Source organism: Myodes glareolus, chromosome 5 (assembly GCF_982192425.1).
Source record: "Myodes glareolus chromosome 5, mMyoGla1.1, whole genome shotgun sequence".
Classification (NCBI taxonomy): domain Eukaryota; kingdom Metazoa; phylum Chordata; class Mammalia; order Rodentia; family Cricetidae; genus Myodes; species Myodes glareolus.
The window spans coordinates 12,123,869-12,142,988 of NC_142030.1; the positions used below are offsets into that span (position 1 = coordinate 12,123,869).

Genomic DNA, 19,120 nt, shown 5'->3' on the forward strand with positions numbered 1-19,120 from the left:
GGCAAGAGCAAAAGCTTCCTTCTTCCATGCCCTTTATACAGGCTGCCAACAGAAGGTGTGGTCCAGATTGAAGGTGAATCTTCCCACCTCAAAGATCTGGATTAGAAGTGGGTCTTCCCACTTCAAATGATTTAATTAAGGAAAATATCCCTCTCAAGTGTGCCCAGCTGCTTGGGTTTTCATTAATTCTAGATGTAGTCGAGTTGATAAGCAAGAATAACATCACAGCTAACGAATTAGACCTTCAAAGACAGCAACACAGGGAGAGCTGTTAGACCCTAGCTTGGTCTACTTTACGGTCGGTAGAGGAGATCAAAATGAGTATAATTCATCACAGGTAAACATAGCTGCCCTAAGGGAACAGTAAAGGTGCCGTGGCTGCATAGATGTGAAGTGGGAGCCGGTTAGCTGTGGGAGTGGCAAGGCGAGAATGCAGGAAGAGGGGACATTTTGTGCTGAGGGGAGCTGTGTCTACATGTTTGCTGGCTCCTGTAACAGGTGCAGCAAATTGAGACGCTTGAACCACAGGGATTTATGGTTTGTCAGTGTGCAGGCTGAAAATCTAAGGTCACAGTGCCAGCGCAGCTGGTCCTTCTGAAGGCTGAGGGGCAGTCGGTTCCGCTCTGTCTGCTGGACGTTTGTTGCAGATTTTAGTATTACTTGGCGGAGGGACATGTCACCCTGATCTCCACCATCTGTTCACAGTGTGTTCTCCCTGTGCACTTCCTGTGTCAGGTTCCCTCTTTTATAAGGACATTGGTCCTATAATGTCCTATTGGCTTAGGGACTTTCTGCTCTAGAGTGAATCCACCTAAATCAATGACATCTACAACTTCTGTTCCCAAATAAGGTCCCATTCTGAAGTGATGGTTTTATTCCAGTGTGATCTGATAGGATGTGAGAAATTGTTTCTTGGGCTATTTGAACTTTGATATGTTTAATATGATTCTAGGGGAAATAAATATGGTTTTAGAAAATACATTGTGAAGACGTTTTTCAGAAACTGCGCTCAGCTGCTGTCTCATGAGCAGGGCGGTGAGTAGATGAGGTTGTGGCTTTGTCGAGACATCTGAACTCCGCAGGATCAAGGGTAGGGTCTTGCTTGTTTTGCTGTTTTAAAAAGAGAAAAACAAAGACACATTTGAAAGCTAATGTGTAGTCTGGTAGAGAACTTGGGGATGGTTGGGGATTTGGTGATGAGATGATCTTAAGTAGGTGAGAGCAGATAGGTCTGGCGCACACATAGAAGAGCCAGCTAGCCTGAGAGACAAGGAAGGGTGTGGGAGGGGCTCAACAGACAAAGTACCTGTACAGCACTTGCTCTGAAAGTATGTGGATCTGCGAACAGCTCCCCAGAAACCACATAAAAGCCAGGTAGATATGGAACCGCCTAGACTCCCACCACCAGGGAGGCGTAGACAGAGTCCTTTGGGCAGACTGGTTGTGAGATCAGGTTTAGCCAGAGATCTTGCCTCAGAAAAGAGTGGAGCAGTTGAGGGAACTCACCAGACGTCAACTTGGGGCCTCCACGTTGATGTATGTTCATACACCTGTACACATGCACTCATACCTACATGCTCGAATTCATGCATGTGTATGCTCTAAAGACACAGACATACAGAGACAGAGACAGACACAGAGCTGAGAGAAATGAGGGCAGGTGGGGTCTATAGAAAGCTAACCAGATGCTGGTGGTAAGTGGTGGGTGATCTCTTCCAAGTGCTAGTGTATAACTAGTGTGGCTGTGAGTAGTCGTCAGCTGTGAGGGTGGAGAGAGGAGAATGAGAGATTTAGGGAACCGGGGAGAGGTGTGAGACAGTTAACTGACTGGAAAAGAGTAAGTCCTCACAAAAGGCAGGTTTTCATCTGGGTGTGGGCACACGCCTGTGGTTCCTGCAATTAGGAGGCAGAGGCATAGGTGGTAGCTTTGAGATGAACTCGAAGTGTTGCCCTCTGATACATGGAAACACCAAGTCTGAAGGTTGAGGCTGGCAGCAGTTGTGATGGATGGCAGCAGGCAATGAGATGATGTTTTCAAAGTAGTGAATCAGGTACTTACGAAAGTAAGAGAGTTTAGGGACCTCCCGAGACTAAGAATGTACATCACTCAGTTATTTACTCAAAGTTATAAATCCATATATTCCAGCTGGAAGGCAATTGAATCAGATGGAGGACATGAGTTAAAAGAATCCTTATTAGCAAAGAAATAGGTATTTTTGTATGTCCAGTTAGGTATTTCATAGTAAAAATGTAAGTATATTACATAAGTATATATACTAAAATATTGGTGAACTTGGGTCGTATATTTTCTGTAACAAATGCTTTAGTAGTGTTCTTCCCCTTACAGTGCGTGGACAGTGACGCTGCAAGCTGATTTTCAGATGTTCCTCTTGTTTGAGCCCCATTTATAGCCACTGGTTAGAAATGTCAGATATCATATGACCTTAGTCTACACTATGAAAAATTAAAGGGTCCACGTGTTTGACAATGGCTTCCAAATATACCAAAGATTAATACTACACATCTTTGATATAGCAGCTGCCAGGCTAGGGAAGAGATTATTCTTGTTTGTTTAAAGAATAATCTCTTACTGCCACAGTAAGAGACCGAGAATTTGTGCCTAGGTTGACTTTAGTTCTCCCTGTCTGCTTCAGTGTGTATGTGACAGCAGCATTCAGGTCCTACCAAACAGCCCCCCGAGCTGTGCCCCTAGAGTTCAAACCCTCTTAGGAAAAGTGGTCTGCTTTACATGTCTCCATTGGGAAGGACAAAGCTCCCAGGTGTTGGGCAGCAGCTGGAAGTAGTCTCTTTCCCCTGTGTAAGGGTTAGGACGTTTGAAAGACCACTAAGGAAGGGAAGGTGTTTGAGTACTTGTCAATGTGAGATTTAAACCTTCCTTGTATTTTCAAAACTAAAAAGTAAAGTCCAGGTTTGATGTCTGAATGACTTGGTAGATAGAAAACTGGTTTGCACAAGATTCCCAAGCCTCTGATTTAAGTGACCATCCAGCATGGGAAGTCATTACCTAGGTACTTGGTTTGCAGTTCACCAAGGATGTTACTTACATATTAATACTATTGGCTTTGCCAGTTCTTTTGAATGCATTAGCATTCAGTGTTAAAAGTATCTCAAAGCTCCGTTCTGAGATGGTTCCTTAGAATGTGATGCTTAGTAAAAATCCAGAACCCTGTAAAACCTAGAACTATAGAATACGTCTTTATCCTGAGCTTTCTCGGGGACCCCGTCTTCACCAATGAAGTAGTTTCTCTTTATTTAATTGTAGTATTGGAATATTTGACTTATTTCAACTGTATGTTGTCCTTAGAAAAGCAAGACTTTCATGATGTTAAATGCAAATCAAATAATTTTAGACTGATGCTATTGACTTTTGATGATTTTATTACTTCTGTATCTAAAATAAAAAGAGTTATCATACTCCATTTTAAAACAAGTTGAAACATAAAAATAAATAAAAGTAGATCATGATGGATCATGAGATGGTAAATGTTCTGTCAGGTTGACATTTTATTTTACAAATAGCTAAATAATTTAAAAGCTTTTTCTTTCCTTCGAGTTCTAAATCATAGTAGTCTGAAGAGCATATTAGTAATGCTGGGAGTAGGAACCTGCACCTGTGGTAGAGGAGCGTGTCTAGGAAATCTGTTTACGCAGCTGTGTGCTGATGTCAGTTACACAGGACAGAGTCGTGGAATGAGCCTCATTTCCAAACAGTCATCAGCCCTGCCTTGGAAATAGCTAATTAAAGAATAACTTCAGAGGCTGACTGCGTGTCCTCAGCATCACTAGCTGGCCTCTGCCTGAATGTGTAAGTTTGCTCATAAGTGTATGTTGGCCAGTTTCTGAGAAAATTTAGACTTTTTGCTCAGACTGCTTCGTATTTGTGATTTATGCCTTCATTGCATCTATTACCCGCTGTGTTAGCACCAAACTGAGCATCCATCAAACTTTATTGCAGTTACATGAGCTCTTTTGGTGTGCTTTACTGGAGTTATAGAATTGAATTAATTTGGTCTGTGTGAAAGCTTCCTTTATCATTAATAAATTTCATTTAATCCACGGGGCTATTAGTTTTGGAAATATTGTATGACTTCATTCATACTGTTACTATGATATAAATAAATATTTTAAACTAAGCATTAATAAAAATACAGATTTAGAATTTATTCCCAGGACTTTCAGAATTTACAAAGTATCTTACTTGAAAAAGTGAATAAAATGTTACCATTGCCCATGTGTGGTGTCACATCCCTTCTCTCATTCTTACCTGAGTTAGCAGGCTGTGGGTGCTGTCACCATGTTTGACTCTTAGACACTTGTGTGTGTCTTGCACTCTATTCAACTCCACAGACCCCAGGACACAAGGGTCGCTTCCTGCCCACCGGTGCCTTCTTCCCTTGTTATTAGAGGCAGTATTAAGGAGCAGCTTGTAATCACCAGCAATTGCTTTCTAAAACCTACAGCATCTGATCGAGCAGATCTGTGCAGCGTAAATGGTGGCATCCTTGTTGGACCCTTAACTCTTGAGCACTCTGAAATGCATTTGAAAAGGGCCCCAGAGAGAAGATTCACTACATGTCCATTTCTACTCTGGGAAAAGTCTCTTCAGTATGATTGTTGGTTGGGGTGGGGTGCCTCTTTATTTTTCTTGTTTAAACAGTTTAATTTCCAAGAATCACAGTGTGTTTGCAGCTAAGGTTAGTTTGGGTTTAATTTTGTCTTTTTACAGCACTTAGCACAGCAGTGTTACCAACTGAGCCATCTCCCTAGTCACAAAAGCTGCACTTTTGTACAATTAGTATCTCCTATAAAGTTTACTAAAATATGCAGCTTAAGGAGAGTCCAGAGCTCACCAGTTATGCCTGCTGGCCAGCAGGCCCCAGGGATCCTCCTGTCTCTGCCTGCCCAGGGTGGGGTGGGTGTGTGGGTGTGCCATGGTGCCCACATCCTTATGCCGTGAGGCAAGCACTCTACTGACTGAATTCTTTCCCACTCCTGAAGTCCATTATTGTGTGTAGTTGATACATGCTATAACGATGCATAAAAATTTGCAGTTTAAGGAGACAGGAAATGCCACTTACCCTGATTTGATCTTTATAAGTTAATGCATGTATCACATCATACTTCATAAATATGTATAACTATGTCAATTAAAAATTAATGAGAAACTAAGAGAGCCTTCAAGTAGTAGAATCAACATGATTGTTGAGAGCAAAGAACTGTGAAGTCAAAGTCTTCCTTTGTAAGTGTGATTTATTCTTCTGTCGTATTAGACAACAGAAGAAAAGAAGGAAATCACAATATATTCTTACAGTTCAGTAAAATTTTGTTGAATTTGTATGATTGATTGAGGTTGCCCACAGACACCCGTGGTAGGCACACTGCAGTGATAGGGACGTGAGCTCTGGTCTGCCGTGGCCGTGTGGAAGCACAGCTTCCTGTACTGTGTTGTGCTGTGCTGTGCTGTGCTGTGCTCTGAGGCCTGGAGGCAGTGTGCACAGCGGTCGACCTGCCTGCCTACCCTGTACAGCAGGGAGGGCGAAACAGAAAGAACCTGCTCTTGAGGTGGCTTTCGATTGTGCTCCAAAGTCTTGAAAAGCAGCGACTGGAACCAAGCACGTTAGGCAAGTACGTGAGGAGTGACCTCGCAGACTTTCTAGTACTGGGTAGTTAGCTATACTCTTTAAATGCTTTCCTATGAAATGGTTAGAAGTGAAATATAAAATTAAGATATTAATGAAGCTGTTAATGAGTTAAGATCTATTTCATTGGTGGCTAGATAATATCAAGTATTAGCTTAAATGTGTTCACAGAGGGTGGAGAGGGCTCTGTCCGACAACATTCTGGATTTGTGAACATCCTGTGACAGGTCTTGGAAAGGAAGTTGGTTCCTAGCATTTGGGTTGCTTTTCCTGTGAAGTTGTCTTCCACTTTCCCTTTGCTCTCTTGTAATACTTTTGTTTTACAAAGAAGTCACAAGTTATTATTAAACATTCAGTGAAGGTAAACAAAGAACAAAGGAGGTAACTGAGGATACAGTTGGCAGGAGAGAATTTGCCAGCACCCACAAAGCCCTGTGTCAACCCCAGCATGGGGGAGGGGAGGGAGGTGTCCTCATTACTGTAATTCACACTTCTTGTTTGGTGCAGCACAGACTCACATGGGGTTGTTTGTTTACTCCCAACTTTGTACGTGAGAGTGAGAGTGCTGTTTCCAAGTACACACTCAAGAGTAGGTTGGTTACGGTCTGTGTGCATAACCTTTGTACACTGAGCAAATAGAGTGGGTGTGGTCTGTGCATAACCTGTGCGTTTCTCACCCAAGCTTATTTAAGCTTTCTTTACAGATGAGCCAGAGGAAGTCACTAAACCACTCTTCCCCTATTTAGAGTTAGTCTTTATTAGCAGGGTCAAGATATAAGCAACCCAAACACTAGGAACCAACCTCCTTTCCAAGTTATTTTTGAGTACTAAAATCTTTCAGTAGTCAGACTTGTGCAATGCTCAGTCAAACATTTCAACTTCCAGAATCCAGAAATAAACATATATTACTATATGCAGATGTAATTGCCTTCAAAACATGTACCAAAGGGACATTAATTTTATGCTTTGAAGTTAAGATCAGAAAAAAACCATTCCTGTGAGCTGTGCACATTATTATTAGTGGATCCTTTCCTTTCTCTAGAACAGTTCAAAGGTCTCTGCTCTCAGAAACAGGTAGACAGAATGGACCCTGGAACCTTACTTGTTTTCCAGTCTTCTCATTTGTGCCTCTCATTCATTTACTCTCTCAGAAAGGGCATAGGCAGGCAGACTAGATGGTTCAGTGAGTAGAGGTGCTTGTCACCAAGGCTTCTGACCTGAATTCAGTCCCCAAGTCCCACATGGTAGAAGGAGAGAACAGATTTCTCTAAATTGTGCTCTGACCCCTCCAACATGCATGCCCTGATATGCACGTGCACATAATAAATAAACAAAAAATTTTAACTAAAAAGAGGAAAAGACACAGTCATCTATCACTGTAAGAACAGACACTTCAGATCTAGAAATGTAATGAGGAGCATGATAAAACTCGGTTTTTCAGTGTCAAGAGTCCCAGAGTCATTAAGAACATAGTAACAAAGACCGAGTTCTCATCCACTTCTGGTTTTCTCAAATCTGAGTTCAGCTCCAGTTGTCCTCAGTGCCACCTTCAGTGCTTTTTCGCAGTTGTCCATAGTGACTGCTTACTGTTGGTCTCCACAAAGTCTCATCTGTTTAAGGCCATGTCCTTAGTTTGATGTCAACAAGAAGTAGTGGAGCCTTAAGGTGTGGGCCCTAATGGGAGGTCTGCAGTTCATTCCCAGTTCCCAGGAAGGGAACTGGGCCCTTTCTTTTCTCCCACTCCCTGGCCATGGGGCGAGTAGTTTCGTGCCTAATCACAGGCCAACAGCAATGGGATGTCAACCCTGTATTAAAACCTTCAAACCATGGCCAGATAAGTCTTTCTCTTTGCGATTTTAGTCTCTGCTTGGTTTCTCAGATATTTGTTACAATGACAGGAAGCTAACACAGTTGATTAAATCATTGCAGGTATTGTTAAAATGACAAAAGCTAGCATTGGGAAAAGCATTTGCTTCCAATACTTATAATTCTCTAAAAAACATTTAAAAATCTGTGGGGAATGAGTGCATGTATGTATGCGTATGTGTTTTTACATTTGCCTATGTGTGTGTGCATGCATTTGTGTATTTGCCTGTGTGTATCTACATGTGTATATGTCTGTCCTTGTACATGTGTGAGAGTGTGTGTATGTGTGTGTGCATATGTGATTTGCATCTGCCTTTGTACATGTTCCAGAGTGTATGTATGCATGCATACGTGATGGGTATCTGTCTTTGTACATGTACCAAAGTGTGTGTGCGCGCATGTGACGTGTATTTGCCCTTATACTTGTACCAGAGTGTGTATAGGTCTGAGAAACCTTCAGAAGTTCCTTCTCTCCTTCTTTCTTGAGTTTCAGAAATCCAAGATGGGTCATCAGACTTGCTAAATGACCTTGCTGACCTCCAAAGTTAAATTCTTTGATGAAAGTAAAAGGTGTGTTTTAATTTTGTATAAGAATAAGAATTGTTTTTAAAAGTTTGTGGTAATTATCCTTCTCCATATAAAGGTTCTGAGCTTGATTCTTGGTGCTGGCTTGATTCCTTGCAAAGCCAGTAGGGTGTGGATATGAATTTCAAGGCATCACCCTTGGCAGAGCAAGGGACATTGTCTAGTGTCCCGCAGGGATGGGAGATGGAGTGCACAGTGGTCCTTCAGTGAGGTTGGAGACTGCTCTGACTGTGATCCTAAAGGAAACACCAGAACATTGACTAGAGTTCTTATGACTCAGGGACAAAACAAAGAATTTGCAAGTTTAATTTTTGAGGCTCCTAAGAGTTCTTCTTCCATTCTCTTATCTTGTAAGGTACTGGCAATGACAGGCCTTTGCAAAGTCTGGATATTGACTAATATTCCTAACATTGTAGTATGAATTTCTTTTTTCAGTGTATTGTTGTTTTGTTTTAAGGCAAAGATCATTCTGGCAGTACTCTGTTGCTAACTTAACTTGAAGCTCCAGTGCAGTGCCCTACCTAGAAAATAAAAACCTTTCTTGGTTTCGGTAATTCTATAAGGACTAATGAGATGGTTTTGCTAATAAAGGTGATTGCTGGTAAGCCCAGTGGCCTGAGTTTGGTCTCCAGGACCCCATAGTTGAAGGAGAGAACTGATTCTCACACATTGTTGTTTGCACTGCATACATGTCATGATAGTATTCACACGCATACACACACACAAGCACGCATATATTTATTTAAAAATAATGATTATGTAAGGTCTTTTTTGGCATTCCTTTACCAATTCAGTGATAAAGAAATTCAGTGAAGCACAATTAATAAAAACTCAGAGAGAAATTGGGGTTCAACCTGAAGATCCAAAAAGCAAAGCAGCCAGCCACTGGCTCTTACCTTGACCTAAATCCAAAATGGCAATCCTGCCTGCCTCCAAGAATCTGAGGGTGAGAATGTGTCTGAGAGCTGTCTCCTCCAGTTTTGTAATCTTCTCTAGAGCTGGGATTAAAAGCATGCTTCACTGAAATTAAAGGCATGCAACATCCAGTTTCCATGGCAACTAGTGTGGCTACTGGGATTAAAGGTGTATGTTACCACTGCTTGGCTGTAAGGTCTGACCAGTGGGGCTGTTTTACTTTCCTCATCCCCAGGCAAGCTTTATTAAAACACAAGTGAAATGCCACTACACAGCACCTAAACCAGTGCTTTGCTCCCTGCATGTCAGGCCATTTTCATGATATGACTAGGTTGCGAGTTTTATAATTAAAGAGTTTAAGCACGTGAAACATTTTCCTTCTATACTTGTATCAAAAAAGCACTGCAACCCTAGGTTATGTGCATAGGACCTGAACTATATGAACAAGGAACCCTGTTTTCTCTCCTGAAGTGGCTCAGATGACTTCTGTAGGCTTCGTCTGGCCCCAGTCTGGGAAGCCCCAGCAGATTAGGCTTTGTCACAGCCCGAGCTGGAGCGGTTACTACTGATCCTGAGGAGAAACGTTCCGGCTGACAGACTAGAAAAGTCTACCACTGTGGATAGCTTCTGAGGCCTTCAGCACCGAGGCCTAAAGGCACTGCATCAGGTGACTGGGACTAGCACTGCCTCCCTGCAGTATGGAAGAGACATTGAGATGGTTTTAATTTCGGTGCTGTTTTGAATTTTTAAAAATTGGGTGGATTCTCACTTTCCTACACAAATTAGTTTTGAATTCCTAGACTTGAATGATCCTATCGCCTCATCTTCGTCAGTATCTGGGTTGCTAGGAAATTACCAGGCCCAACTTCTTCTTGGTGTTCTTCACTAGCTGGGAGGCTAGGCCATCACCAGGCCCAACTCCATCTCGGTCTTCAGTAGCTGGGAGGCTAGGCCATCACCAGGCCCAACTCTATCTTGGTGTTTTTCAGGTGGTTCTGCTGAGCTGACCAATAATGCCGCCCTTAAAGATAGTAAGGCCTTTTTACTGTCCACGATTCAAGCCTACTTTCTAATATAGCCCATCTATATAATCATTTGCTCTCAGCCAGGCCCCCACTATAAGCCTAACAACACTGCCTTACTGGGATATTTTGTGTATTTTCTTAGTCTTTAATTCTGATGTAAGTAAATATCCTTACTCCTTTCTCATTTATTATTACCTTATTTCTTATCTCTTTTATAGTCATCTCACAGAATTTTATCTTATATAAAACAAATTTCTGAAGCAAGCCTGAGTATGACTTTCACAATTTTGAACTTTTGAATTGTTAATGCATGTCTTTTCAACAGCAAAAGTAGCTTCCTCCGCATGCATGAAATACCTAACTCCAGTGTCTTCAGTCTTGAAGTTTGGGTGGTTTCAGGTTCTTTTATTGCCAAAACCAATATTATCATACATTATAAAAAGTATAAATAAATAAAGGGGTTTTGAGTTTTGTTTACCCTTCTGTAGATCTTCATTTGACCCCAGAGAATGGAATGTGTCCGTGTGATGTATCTGTGTACATCTTTAGCAATGGTGGCACTAGTTCATATTCAGATAGCACTTAGTTTCTTATCATATTTAACACTTAGGAAATTAAATTGCACACATTCTTATTTCATGCTGTAAAGCAGGCAAGTGTAGCTTTCCCCATAAACACACAAAATCTAACTTTGGGAAGATTTCAGTTTCCTAAATATAATCCTATACTCAATCACACTGCTTTTGTTTCTATTCAGGGTAGAGCTTGGTAACAAAATACAGCTGAAACCCTTAAGAGAATGCTCTAATTAGATTAAAGCTAAGATATATTGTTCTTCATTTTAGCAGGAGATTTCCTGCCAAGAGCTTTTATTGTAAAAGTAAAGTATCACATTTTGAAATCCTATATGCAAACCAGAAATATTTTGGAAGCTGCCCAGAGCTGTTAATATTATTCTTTGTTTTTAAATCCTTGTGCATCTCAAGATTATATTCTTAGGTCATCTTTCTGCACTCTTGTTATTTTGTAATGCCTGAAATGCTTTGTCTTATATATATATATATATATATATATATATATATATATATATATATATAAATATAAAAACTATCAGGTCTGAGGCTTCTCTCCTCTGAAATTTGACTCTGAGGTTTTCATGACAGGAAAGCTCACCTTGCAGGCAATTGTGGACCCTGCAATAAACTGGCTGTGAATTAACTTTCATGTTAAACACAAGGCTTGTTTGTTTTTCCCGTTGGTGTTTTGAGAAAAGCTGGCACTGCAGTGTTTGTATGGTGAAGATGACCTGTACTCCGATCCTCCACCATCTCCTGAGGGCCTGGGGTTTTTAAATGATAATTTCTTTTGGCTAGGTTAAAGGGGACTCAAATGCTGTGTAGTCTCCCAACCTCTGCAGAAGAATGGAAGACTTTTTCTTCCCTGAGACCCACCGGTGCCCGTGTCCTTTCTTCCCTGAGACCCGCTGGTGCCCGTGTCCTTTCTTCCCTGAGACCCGCTGGTGCCCATGTCCTTTCTTTCCTGAGACTCGCTGGTGCCCGTGTCCTTTCTTCCCTGAGACCCGCTGGTGCCCGTGTCCGTTCTTTCCTGAGACTCGCTGGTGCCCGTGCCTATTCTTCTAAAATCCACATTCCAGTTTCTCTTTAAAATGATCTCTTTAAAATGTTTAGTAGCTTATTGGTTCGTATTATGTGAATGTCTTTCTGGATGAGCAAAAATATTTCTTGTATTATTGATAAGATGCGTATGATTTTCTAATTTTAATCAAATCAGGCAAAGAATATATAAGATAAAAACCAAAATTCCTACACTTGTACGTATCCATGATGCTTTGTCACAGAGATCAGATTCACCACAGTGAGATTAGCCAGAGTTTAAGTAGAACGTCCACAGACTAGGGCCTGTAGTGGCTCACTGTGGAGGGCAAGTTCTTTTGTTGTTGTTTAAAAATACTTTTGTTAATGTGTAGGAAAATCCTTCCACAAAAACCAAGAGAGTTGAAGACTCTCTGAGAACAGGCTTGCATATTAGCTCCGAAACTGGCTGCTACTGGTTTGAAGAAGAAGTGAATAGCCATTTACTCTCATTCCTACATTACTCAGTAGTACTGTAGTGCTCAACATTTGCCTCAGGGAGTAATGCAACGTACTGCAGTCAGACTGGACACGAGTTCAGTCGTGACTGCTGTTTCTTCCACAGCTGTGGTGGAAGTGGTCCCTAGGACCTGTGTAAATCAGCAGGGAAATAGAACTTTGTAGACTGACTTTTATTTTGAAAACTATATTTCAGTACTACACTACATAATAATGCAACATATGTAATAGTAACAAATTGTGAAATGTGACTTGTTTAGCCAATATTTATTAAGTGTAAATATTTAACTTAGCATAGTGTGCTTTATAATATCTTCCTTAGAGTCCTAAAGATAGTAGAGCCTTTGCCTTTAAATGTAGATTGAGAAGGCAGAAGAGAGGTATAAATGGCTCCAATTTAAAAATGTGTAAAATTGCCTTATGGTAAGTGGTGTAGTAGAGCTCTTAGGGTCATGTGACGTAGAGTATTGTGTCAGGATTTCTGCTTCAGGCACTGAGAAAAGGCCTCATGGAAGACATGGTTGGGCATGTGTATTACAAAGAAAGGGATTGTGGGAAGAAGTTGGAAATGTAATTAAAGGGCATTGCTGTAGAAGGCATAGTGTAAGTAAGGAGAGAATGTGTACAGGCTTGCTCAGGGTGAAGCAAGTTCCATGTGACCTGCATCCCTCATGCTAGGGATTGACTCCAGGGCCTACAGCATGCCAGGCAACCTCTAACTAATGCTGAACCGCACCCTTAGCACAAGGAAGAAAGCAAAATGTGTTTTGGAGGGCATCTGCCTGGGAGAGAGAGAGGACCTCAATAATGGATCTTGTGTTCTAGCTAAAGTGACTGAACTGTGCATTGGAACAGGGGAGCTAGCGTTTTCTAAACGAGGGTAACTTGATCAGATCTGTATCTTCTACTGATGAATATAGAAACTCTATGTTACATAGTTGAAAAAAGTATAAACTGTGCATTAATCATATCTGTTAGGCTCCAGTATTTATCCAAGGGAAAATTCAGCTAAGGTGACTGAGGGAGTGAAAGAGTAACAGTGGCTTGGAAGGAAATCAAGAAAGTTGTGATTACTTAAAGATCAAAGGTGACTCTTGCTATCCCTCAGGATGCAGCGTAGATCTAGTGGCCCATAGATAACTATTGAAGTGGAAATTGTGGGCTTAAATGTTGAGAGAGTAGATCTGAAAACTCTGGGCTGGAGAAATGGCTCAGCAGTTAAGAGTTCTGGCTGCTTTTCCAGAGGAGTAGAGTTCAAATCCCAGCATTTCCATGATGGCTTATAACTGTAACCCCAGTTTCAGAGGATATGATGCTCTTTTCTGGTCTCTGTGGACACTGCACACTTATACTCTTAAAATTTGTATAAAAAGAATAGGAAAACTCAAAAAGTTCTTTGATGCTGACAATCTATGTTTTGGGTTTGTTGACTTTGAATGGCCAGTGGGACATGTAAAAGAAATGTCCTTGGACAACAGAAGCTGCAAAATGAATCAGCAGATGTTGAGTGTGATGACATAGGCAGGAATGGCAGAGAGAACAAAAGACGCTGTGGGCACAGCTCAAGGTTTAGAGTAAGAGACTTCAGAGGGTCAGGCAAGGACGTGCAGTACAGGTTAACAAGGCAGAGATGATTGGAAACTGAGTAAGGAGAAAAGGGAATGCCAACAGGATCAGCAGGCGGAGAAGCGCAAACAAAACAGCATTGAAAAAGGACTGCTGAATCTCATTTTGGAAGCAGCAGTTGTATCAGTGTGGGGAGAGGAGTGTGGAATGAAACCTGCGCTCGGTGTGGCAGTTGAAAGACAGGAACAGGTTGGCTGAGTAGCCCAAGAACAAGGCGACCAGAGAAGGGAGTTCTTAGGTGGAAGAAAGCTCTGCAGCTTTTGTGAGTGAAGGAGTTGACCAAGAAGGAACCATGAAGATGCTCTTAGGAGGGAGAATGAGGCAAAGCCATGTGTCCTAGAGAGCTAGAGCACTACTGCGGCCTGGTCTGCACTCTCAGCTCAGCCGCCTGGTCCGCTGGATGCTGAGCACTCGAAAGGGTGGTGCTGATGCACTTGGGCATCGAAGTTCTAGTTCCTCTACATCTAAATTAATTTAAAATGAAATAGCCCATGTAGCATGGTACCCAAAATAACATAGTTACGTTAGGAAAGAGGAGCAGACACTACAAGCCATAATGGACAAGTTTTAGAAGACATTTGAGGAAGAGGTGGAAGTGCTGAAGAAACTCAGGATCTAAGTTTCCTTTTCTTGTATGAAAATATACAGCATCACTTGCCAGAAGGCTTCCAGCAGGTGGTTTGGGAGGGCCTTCAGTATCCTTGTGGTTTTCAGTGGACCATCTGGCAGTTGGGAATCACAATAATGCAGAGAGCCTTCTAGAGGTGACTGTTATTTTTGGAGGCTATTCTCTCTCTCTCTCTCTCTCTCTCTCTCTTTCAATTGATATTGAAAAATATATATATATATATATTTTCCCTACTTCCCTCCCATCCTCTCCCCTCCCCTTCTACCCTGGGAAGACCTGGTCCCCATCTTCTGAAGGCTGTTTTCATTAACACCCTCAGATCTGGGCAAACAGAGCAGGAGGGCCCTCAGAGAGCAGGTTTAGTGGAGGTTTTTGCAGTGTGATGGTTGAGTAAATCAGTGCTAAACAAGTGAAGATGGCCAGGGACGTTGTGGATTAGAGCTGGAGGCCCTGTGACGAGAAGCGGGAAGAGCACATTCTTCAGCTGCCAAGCTGTGGGAGATAAAGCCGTACAGTTTTCATTTGTGAGAATTACAGATCTGGAGATAGGATTTCCAGCAGGAAATGGGATAAGGAGATTAACAGATGACAGTTGTCAGATAAGAGGAGCACAGAAGATTGATGCACATTTTCCAAGTACACAGGGCCAGGGACTATTTTGCTAGTTTACCTTTACTCTGCCTTTGTTCCCAGCCTACCAACATAATGTGGAATATAATCTTAAATGGTAAAACCAGGCCTATTTTATCTTTTTGTAGTGGCCTCCAAATTTATCAAAACTGAATTCAGATCCTATGGTGTCATCTTTGCTAACATTTTAATGTTATAGATGGAGAATGTAACATCTGGATCGAGTGACTACTCCTAGGTTGTGAGCTCAGAAAGCCGAGCCTGTTTTCTGGGTATTTACGGCCCGGCCTCCTGCTGCCTCCTGAACTGCGGCGCAGCTTGAGCAACTGTGGGTTCTGGTCAAGACCTTTAGTGGGCGTCTAGTCTGCATACCGGAAACACATGCATGTAGTCCTGTCTGTTGCTTTCCTGGGTGGCTTTTCTGAATTTGTATCCACAAATTACTAAGCTATTGACTTGACCAAATGGAAAGAACACATTGTGGCACATTGCTCAGTTGCCTCCCAGTTTACTCATGCGTTGCCATCTGACACTGAACAACAAGGAGAACAGGCAGTAGTGCTGGTGATAGTGTCGGATAACAAAGCCGCATTCTGCTCTAGCTTCAGCTGGGAAGGAGTGTTTCGATGAACAGCTCTTTCTTTCACTTTTGAGAAAGTACCAAGTGTGCCTCCTCTGCCATCCTACCCCTTAAGCCCTCTTCTGTGCTCCTCTGGACTTCACAAAGAGGAAAGTTATCCAAATCATACAATAAAAAGTAAAACACTTTTCAGATAGTATTAGAACTTCATAAGGTCACCAAGTATTTCCCTTTTTGTTCTGAATAATACTAAGAAACCTACTGAAGGGGTTAAAATTAATCATGTTTGTTTTTATAAAATAGTACTTTATATTTTTATAAAATATAATCCATGTGATAGTATCAACAATACTTTCTCTTACCTGTTTGTACCCACAGTCTGAATTTGAAAAAAGGGCAGATAGAAATCAGCAACTGCTACAAAGCAAATGAAGATGTACAGGTTTGGGAGCTGGAGATAGACCTTTGGTTCTTGTGACATTGTAACTGTTTTATGGAGTTACTTGAAGCCATGTGTGGAACTAGCTCTAAAGCATTTTCATTTCTTGCAAGGAGAAGCACAAAGAAATGGGATTAGTCATTTTAATAAACAAAATATTGTCAGGTGACCAAAGAGTGTTAAAATACCTTCTTTTTAAATTAGTTAATACAGTTTTCTTGAGGATTTTTAGATGTTATAGTATTTGGAGTATGTGTAACATCAAATCATCAGACTTTGACGTTAGGGACTGTGGTGGTTTGACGTTAGGGCCCCCATAAACTCCCGTATTTGAAGGCTTGGGCCATAGGGAGTGGCACTATTAGGAGGTGTGGCCTTGAAGGGAATGTGTCACTGAGGGGGCAGGCTTTGAGGTCTTACATGCTCAAGCTATGCCCATTGTAGTACACAGTCTCCTTCCATTGCCTACATTCCAAGATGTAGAACTCTTAGCTCCTTCTCCATCACCAGGTCTGCCTGCATGCTGCCATGCAGCCAGCCCCAACTAGATATTTTCCTTTATAAGAGTTGCCATGGTCATGGTGTCTCTTCACAACAGTAGAAACCCAACTAAGGCAGAGACTATTATTTTTGCTCAACTAGATGCTTCCTTCCTTCCTCTCCTTGACTTCATGCCCCCTAGCCCCACCCCCACAATGTATTTTAGGTAAATCTAGGAGACATAGAGGTGGAAAGTTAACTTTAGGATTCTAGGCATTGTCTTTTGAAATATTTCGTAAATACAGGTCTGATCACTGGCCCAGACTTCCTAGAAAACCAGATTTTCCAGCCTGCTGCCAGCCTTGATCCCTGCCCAAGACCTTCAGCTTCAGAGTCCAAATGTCATGGCCCAGTAACCTCTGTATCCAAAGCCCTCTGTAAAATTCTGATGCACACTCAAGTTGAAAGCCACTGGCTTAATGGCTAGAAATTTATACCTTCTTTATTTTTATTGAGACATAATTAACATATCAAGGGCTTCGCTGTTTCAGTGTCTGGTCCAGTAGATTTTCACCAGATTGTGCAACTGTTTACTTCTGAAACATTTCACCCCTCAGAAGGAAGCTCCATACCTATAAACAGCCAGTCCCCACTGCTAGCTCCAACCCCCAGTGCAGGGTGACCACCAGTTCACTTTTTGTCTCCGTGGTTTGCCTATTCTGGACGCTTTTTATGAATAGAGTCATGGAATATGTGAGCTTTTGTTTCTGCCTTTCACTTAACAAGGTTTCAAGGTTGACTCATGCTGTTTCATACACTTCTGTTTCCATGGCTGGATTGTGTTGTGTTGGAAAGATCCATTGGAAGCATGTTTATCTGTTAATCCCGTCACCCGTTACTCATGCAGGTTGTTCCTACTTTTTTGGTACTCTGAGTATTTATGTCCACATTTTGCAAGAACTTGTTTTCAGCTCTCTTAGGTACGTAGAGTTAGTTATCATCTGTGAATGTTAAGTCCAGAAAGTCATGGAAGCAAGTGAACAGGGAGTCATTCAGACTCATGATTGTTTTCTGCGAGCCCATGTTCACAAAATCCTCATCAGATAATCAGTACAAATCGGGCTTTGTGTGTTTCTGCTGTGAGATAGCTCCCCTGATGTCCATTGCTGGTTCCCTAATATCAACACTCAAGCCTAACAGCAATGTAAATCATGCCTGACAGCATTTATTTCACATACACATTTTCCTCTGATTTGTGCCCTTAAAACAGTGAGATCACAAACCGAAAGCACAAACACTGTGAAAATGTGGCATTCAGTGACCTGTTTGGTCTCCCCGGGACACATGTACCAGCAAGTCAGATTTTCCTCCCCTGCAGTAGCATGGCTCAGTAGTTGTGAAAATACCACAAGGATTATTTGGAGGGTGACAAGTAAGTTATATCGAAAAGGCAGCTTCACCGAATATGAACCCAGAAATAGTGTATGTGATGTTAGGCACCAGCTGTACCTGGCAGTGGAGCTGCCAGGTCATGTGATGACTCTGATTTAGTGGGTCACTGTGGCTGCTAGGCTTTCACAGGGGCACCAGCAGCATGGAAGCATTTTGGCTTCTCTGATCTTCATGATGTTTGGAATTCTTTCTTTGTTATGACCGTCTTTGAGGATATGAAATAATATCCAGTTCTTTGTGGTTTTAATTTTATTTCCTGAAATCACTGATGCATACTAGTGACTTGAATGTCTTGAGAGATAACTTTTCAAAACCTTGGCCTCTTTTAAAGTGGATTTTCTTTTTATGGATGACTTCTGGTTTTTGTTTTTAAACATGTATCTGGATGCAGACACTCAAGTATACAACTTGAGAATATTTCCCCATTTTAGCGCGCGCACGCACTCACACATATTTTTTCTTTTACTTTCTTGAGAATTTCTTTGATGTATAAAACATTGTTTTGATGAAACCCAGTTTCACCTATTTCTCCTTTGCTCTTGCTTTGGAAACTTGAATATCCACTCTTCACGTACAACTAATCAGCATTTCCCGGCAGAAAGCTGTTCACACATTTTTATTATTAAAGACTTGAAGGGTGGAGTTTATGGTTTCAATAGATTGTTGCTTGCCTTCTAAAAGGCTGTCATTTATAAATGTATGGTATTTGCTTACAGGGTTTCATACAGATTTAGTGTAGAATTTTATGCTGGTGTCCTTAGCTATCCATTTATAAAAAGCAATGGTAAATCCATCTAGCCAATGGCCGTTTTTGTTTGGGAAAATAGAGGCAAAACAAAACAAAAACCCACTTATCACTGCTTTGGCTAATACTTCCTTCTTTAAAAAGAAGACTCTGCCTTTCTTAAGACTGGACTTTCTGCTTTGAAAGCAGGATCTCAAGAGCCTTTTGTGAAAGAAAACAAGCTCCCAAGCGTGGAACTAAACGTGTATTGGTGTTTATTTGTGTTAGTTTAGTTGTAGTAGCTAATGTGACAGAAAATCAAGTCTTTAGTACTTAAACTAGACTGAGCAAGCTCGCGGTATCAGCCAGCATGGCTTTGCTCCACTAAGTAACTCTAAA

At 41.5% G+C, this 19,120-nt stretch overlaps 1 protein-coding gene across 2 annotated transcripts in view; it reads left to right on the top strand.

Annotated features, from left to right (window-relative positions):
• Window positions 1-19,120, top strand: part of Disp1 (dispatched RND transporter family member 1) — a 150,104-nt gene that overhangs the window by 64,445 nt on the left and 66,539 nt on the right. The gene's annotated exons all lie outside the window — the stretch shown is intronic.